Source organism: Asparagus officinalis, chromosome 5 (genome assembly GCF_001876935.1).
Source record: "Asparagus officinalis chromosome 5, Aspof.V1, whole genome shotgun sequence".
NCBI lineage: Eukaryota > Viridiplantae > Streptophyta > Magnoliopsida > Asparagales > Asparagaceae > Asparagus > Asparagus officinalis.
This window is the reverse complement of record NC_033798.1, coordinates 101,895,127-101,902,039: the sequence shown is the minus strand read 5'-3', so window position 1 is coordinate 101,902,039 and position 6,913 is coordinate 101,895,127. Positions and strand designations below refer to the sequence as shown.

The following is a 6,913-nucleotide window of genomic DNA, read 5'->3' as shown; positions in this document are numbered from 1 at the left end:
TTTTGGGGTGTGTGAGGACTAAATTGTCCTTCTTCTAAACCAAACCAGACCAAGTCCAAAAGGATATTTTCGGCAATCCAACTCCCAAAGCTACTGTTTGGGAGTGGATATAGCAAACATGGTCGGCAACGGGACGAGCTGGCTCTCTCGCGGGCTCCAGGGGCGAGACAAGACGGCCCACGTCCCGCAAGGAGACAAGTGGACCGAGTTTTGCTGTTTGTTCGCGGGCTTAGACCTCAGCTCAGCCCACTTAGGAGACAAGAACAAGCGAAGCAGGCTGTGATACTTGTGAACCAACATAACCCACCATTTTTTATTTTTTGGATTTTGTAAATGATTTTTAGTCTTTTAATAATGTTTAAGTATTGTTTAACACTTAAAAATTATATATAATTAACTAATTAACTAACAATCTAGCTATTATAGAAATGAAAAAATAATTTATCAAGTAAAATTATATATTTGTAAGGAACGGTAGAGAGAAATATCGCAAACATAGATATTTTATGTGGTTCGGGGCAAGTCCCTACTCCATGGCCAGCAACTAATTGTTTTTCACTAGTTTAACAAATACAATAATAAGTTACAATAAACTTTAAGTAAATAAAAATAAAAAAAATGCTAACTTGTAATAGAGCTCAATCTTTTTCATTTTCTTTATCTTCCTCCTCAAAGAAAGACGCACGTCCTCCTTGTAGTCGTTCTTCCACATTCAACCAAAAAAATATAAGAAATGTAAAAAAAATATAATTAATAAAATAACAATCTAATCATTATAAGAAATGCAAAAAATAATTTTATTAAGAAAAATTGTATATTTTTATACTTTAACAAATGAAAATATGGCAAATATGAATGTGCAACTTGGTTCGAGCAAGTCCTACATCCACAAGCAACAAATAATTGCTTTACTAGTTTTAAAAAATTCCAAGAACAAAGGAAGTTAAAACAAAGTGTAATAAAAATGTTTGTATAGAACAGAAAGATATCTAATTTGGATAGGCTCACGGGACAGGTCTAGGGAGTCGACCCACCCGTATACAGTCCCAGTTTACTTAGCGGGCTTCATGGGTCGAGCAAGTTGCTGGCCCACATGGGCTTGGGGCTAACTCATCCCGAACCCACGGCCCGCTACTGTACTGGGCCGAATCTGAGTTGCCTCTCGTCAGGGCGAGTTGGGTTGAGTCCAAACACGGGCGAGTGAGCGGGCTCATGAGCCGACTCGGCCCAGCCCGACCCCTACGTTTGCAGTAGATATTTAGCAGGGCTATTCGCTATGACAAATTGGGTAAAGTGGGATAGTTACTCTAATAGGGTAATTTTAATCCATTGGGATAATTTAAATAGGATAAAGTGAGATAAGTTGGGATAATGAGATAATTTTAAATTTTGATGAGACAATTTAAATGGAACAATGATGACATGATGCTAGTGGCGTGGCCAAAGATTAGAGTTTGAGGAGGCACTCTTGTTTCTTCTCTTACTAATACTGAAACAGTTATATCAATAACCTCAGCTATACAAGTGCAATTAGAATTAACACAAACAGCTCTTAAAACATAATGAGATGAGGTTGAAAATCACACGTACAAATTACTCCAACGATTTTCTATTTTTAAATTGTGCATAATTGCACCATTACTAATAGGATCACAAACACCAGATTCACTATATGTTACGAAGCAATCATTTATCCATTGACCTATCTCATACGCCAAGCAATCTAGTTTTCATTATATTCATATCTAAAGATATTCTCTTGACACTTGCAATTGTAGCCAGTAAAATCAATTTGAACTTTGAAGGTTGTGAAGAAAGGGATAAACTACATATTTTTCATCTCCACCATCTTTTGGGTAAGAGTTGAAATTCGATTCAAGTGTAGACTATAACTTTTGAAACCCATATTAAGGATAAATATCTCAAGTGGAAACATGTTTAAAACAACCGTCAAAGTGCATGATTACCAAAATTCTTCATTCATCATAAATCTGCATCGTGTCCTAGAAGCACCCGATGGGCTTGTGACTAGGCTTAACAACATATACAACCGGGCCTAACACCACCCAAAAGTATATACATAAGCCTATAACAATGATAGATACATACATCTCTTTTATCATATTCAAAATAGAACCATAGAATCACACATCAAGGCAAGCACAAGGAACTGATATACAGTGAAGCAAGTATACAATGCAAATACATAGTAGAAGCAATATATTGAACAAATATCCAAGTCCCACAGATAATGAATAACATAAAAGATATCACGAGTTTGATATCAATCTCATCAACTCAAAATACATAAAAGCCAGACATAAGTCTGAAATAACTACTGCAATAGCTACATATATCAGAGTCACTACATAACAACGGAAAGAAGAACATAAACGACAAAGTCTGGTAGCAAAAGTTTAAGAAAGACTGATTTAAGTTTAAGAAAGACTGTATAATTGTATCACTTTACTTGCTTTTATAAAATAAAAAACATGCATCTCAAATCCAGAATATTAAATAGATAAAAATGGATAACTAGAAAAATATCAACACAGAGATATTAGCGAGAGTGCACCTACAGCCAAGAGTGTGTTGTAAAGATAGTGTGCATCTAACTAGTCAGCTTTTACTTAATCTTATTTAGGATATGCTTGTGTGTTTGGTGTACCCATTGGGAATGTTACTTGAATTATTACTTTACTTCGTTTGTGTGCACATACCCATCTGCCACTAATGCTCAAACACAACATCGGGCTGCACATTATCTAAGAGATGTCCAATTCCTCCCGTTAATTAACTCACGTGAATATTTTTATTACTTGGTTACACATGATAGCTGCTAATAACTTAATTCATTGAGAACACCCATCTCATGGGTGCCCTCTTCGACTGGATTTTCAAAGCAAACAAAACATGCCTGTTAAATACCAAAACAAGTCATCATGACTTGATACATGTAAAAACCTAAAATTTTGAAATTATTATTGCAAATAATAATAATAGAGTTTTGTTATGGTTAGTGATCATTATGGGATGAATGGATCTGATTGTAATTGATTTGAGATTGATTATGTGTGTGTGTGTGTGTAAATGTGCATCAATATATAAAACTTGTCGAGTTTGCTTTAGTGTTCAGGTCGTTCGACTGACCCCAGTGATCAATCGAACGATCGACAGCTGGAGATTTTGTTTGGGTTTGGGTCGGGTCAGTCTTGTATATATAATATATACATATATATATATATTTATATATATATAGTATAAGTATATATAGTATATATATGAGATTAATGGTATCCTTATCATAGGAGGGGATTTCCTCCCTTGACGACTCTAAAATCACATGATTGAGCGACATTAGGATGATCCTCCGTTGAACTTGACTCAACATATCTAAAACCCCAAACACCAAGTTTGGGTGAATCCGTCGTCGATTTGACCCTCATCGAGCCATGTGAAAAGTTCTATTTCATTCAAAACGTTAAAATTGATACGAGTGGATGAAGGGTCAACGATGACGGGTTCACCCAAACTTGGTGTTTGTTGGGTAGAATACGTAGATCAAGTTCAACGGAGCTGATCATCCACAATATCGCTCAATCATCTGATTTTAGAGGCTCAAGGAGGAAATCCCCTCCTATGACAAGGATACTCATTAATCTCTCTTCTCTCTGCTCTCGCTCTCCTCTCTCTATAGTATACTATATATATTATATATATACTATATATATATATATATATATATATATATATAATATATATTATAGATATATATGATATATATACTATACTATATATATATATTACCCGAATTTCCCTATCTCTTTTCCTTTCATCTATCACGTTTGAGCAGCAGCCACCCCCTCTTAAAATCCTAGAAACCCCAAATTTATTTTTGAAGGAAATTTTATGAAGCAAAGTTCAAGAGGAGGGCGAGATCTACAACCTTTGTGAAGGAATATCAAGTATTTCTCATGTTTGCAAATTTATCTTAAGCTTATACTTGGATGTAGATTTCAGGTGCTACTTGTTTTTTTTAAGATCTTTGGAGAGCAGCAATTTGATCATGCATATTTTTTGTCAATTTCATGGACAAATTATTTGTGTTTGTTGAAATTTTGGGACCAGTTAGGAATTTGGGATCAGTTAGCATTTGGAAATTAGTTAGCTGCTGCTTATTTCCGAGTTATACGTGTCAATAGCATGAGATCCTCCTTCACGAGCTCCAGTGCGCCACCACGAGATCCTCCTCCACGAGATCCATTCTCCGATCCTTCATCTTCATCATCTCGAAGTCGTAGCTGCTCAAGCGCTTAGGCCGTTGCTGCTTGCGTCGCCATTGACGCCGCTCAAACTCATCAAGGTCTCGCCTTTTCAGGTAATTATTCTATAGCTTATATTTTAGGTCTCCTGATTCTGTGATTTTAATAATGAAAGAGGAATTAATAAAATCCTATAATTTTGGTCTTTTGATTGGATTCAGTAGCAAAGAGTGTCAATTTTGTAACAGATATTCCTCATGATGAGCTAGAAACAATTGCAGTTGAGCTCAAATTGATTTTGGTTCTACATCAATGTTTTTTTAAATTTTGAATATACATGAGGTTTGTAGCTGGTTATTTATGTGCTTTGTTGACTTTGAGCAGTTCATATACATTATCGCCTCTTAGTTTCCTTTTTTTTAAAAAAAATCTTATCCAAGTTGGGGGAAATGTAAGTATAGCTTGCAACGCTGACTGACCTACTAAATAATATGTCAGAATGCAGCAGGACTCACTGATGGTCAAAGTTGTCAAACAATTTAAACAAAGCTCTTGTTTAGTTTAAACTGAAGTATTTATTGGGTATTTTATAGTTGTTTCTTGATGAATCCATGTTGTCTATTTGGTCATGGATGTGTCTATTTGGTTTAAGTCTATTAACTTAGAGCTTTTCAGATGTTCTGCTGAGTTATAATTGCTGATTTGTAACATATTTTATTTTGTAGGCTTTTGGATCTGACAAGGTGACTGCATTGAGATCCTTATTTTAAAGTGACAGAAAGATGATAAGGAGTTTGAATCAATGGTGGGTTCTCTTTTCTGGGTGGTGTGCAGTGTTGGAGATACAATTTATATACTTCATGTGGATAACCCGTATGCATTCAAGTTAATATGAATACTACTGGAGATACAATTTATATACTTTGTTTGGCAACACCTTGCTTTTATTATATTGACTAGCCTTCTCTGATATCTGCAACTCTGGATTATATTGATTTTTGGCCAAATATTCGGATCTGGATTATATTGTATCACAATGGTGTGCAGTGTTGGAGAAATTTTGCTTTCTCTGTGCTTTTCCTGATGCATTTTGTGGTTTTGGCATAAGCATTCTTGTTCTTTTGTAAATATTCAATTGTTCCTGCATTCTTCCTCATGTTTCACAGTGATTGTCGCCATGCTATATCAATAAGCGATTCGTTTGATTCTTGCAATAGAGGATTGGAATGCGAGGGAAGGCTGAAAGTTGAAACTTGAAAGTGCTGTGAGTTGAGATATTTGTTTAGTCTTTGTCACCTAATGAAGACAATGTGAGCTTGTATGTGCTATTTGACGGCTTCAACTGGAAGGTGACAATGAAGACAATGTGAGGTTGTGTATGCTTGTATGTGCTATTTGCTATCTGCTTACTTCAACTTTATCCTTCCACTTTTATTTGAAAACAATTCCAAATAGCTTACACAAACAGTACATATAATGATACCCAGACCAGCTCATTTTGCTCTCTAATTGCTCCTTCGCAACCTGTAATTCCAAACTGATACCTAGTGAACAAGCAAGCTTAGCAGATACACACTACAAACTGAGCACAAATCATAATAGTGTACAAAATGACCACAAATAAGCCCAAAATTGAGGACAAACTGACCACAAACAAGCTCATAATTGAGTACAAACTGAGCACAAATCATAATACAAGCTGACCACAAACAAGCTCAAAATTTAGTACAAACTGCGCATACATTTTTTATTTCTAGAAATCAAACAAAAGGTCAAATTAAGTACAAACTGAGCACAAATCATAATACAAGCTGACCACAAACAAGCTCAAAATTTAGTACAAACTGCGCATACATTTTTCATTTCTAGAAATCAAACAAAATGTCAAATTAAGTACAAACTGAGCACAAATCATAATACAAGCTGATCACAAACAAGCTCAAAATTTAGTACAAACTAAGTACAAAATGACCCAAGTTATACAAGCTTATCATCACATTGAAGAATCATCCACAAATCACATCACAACATAAGACCTACTGCATTCTTCTTGATATCAGAACTCCTAAAGAAAAAGTGACAGCCAAGTTTAGAGAAGATTTAAAATTCTAAGAGAATACCATACCAATTAGAAACAAATAAAAATGAAATAGAAGAATGATAAAATGGTTGGTAAACCATGAGTTGATACTTATAGGTCCAACCTTTTTCTGCTCAAATCTAAAATAACAAAAGAAATAAGATTAGTAAGATTATGAAAAGAAGGCAATGATAAACCATTCCAATCTTAACAAAATGTGACAATTCTTTACTTACCCATAACATAGAGGAACAATTAGTTTCCTCTTGTCATCAACTCTAATGCATGTCACCCAATATGCAGGACTTCGATGTCTTCAACTTTGTTGCATTGAAGTAGGACTTTTTTTTACAATACATTGTAAAATAATAAGAAAATTTTCATTCGGACAAATCGTTGAAATACTTCAAATTGACAAATTGACAAATATTACTATCAAATACGTGAATCATTTAGTTCAACAACAGCTTTTAAAAAAAAATATTTTTCACTATCAAATACTTCAAATTGACAAATATTACTATCAAATACTCAAGAAATAAGGTTAAAAATTACTATTAACTAGGTGAAT

The 6,913-nt window shown here is 34.5% G+C and overlaps 1 long non-coding RNA gene across 1 annotated transcript; it reads right to left on the bottom strand.

Moving 5' to 3' along the window:
- On the bottom strand, positions 6,284–6,650 carry LOC109843386. The gene is made up of 2 exons (XR_002247657.1): positions 6,579–6,650; positions 6,284–6,482 (listed from the first exon to the last, which is right to left on the bottom strand). It is a non-coding gene; the product is annotated as an uncharacterized LOC109843386 (long non-coding RNA).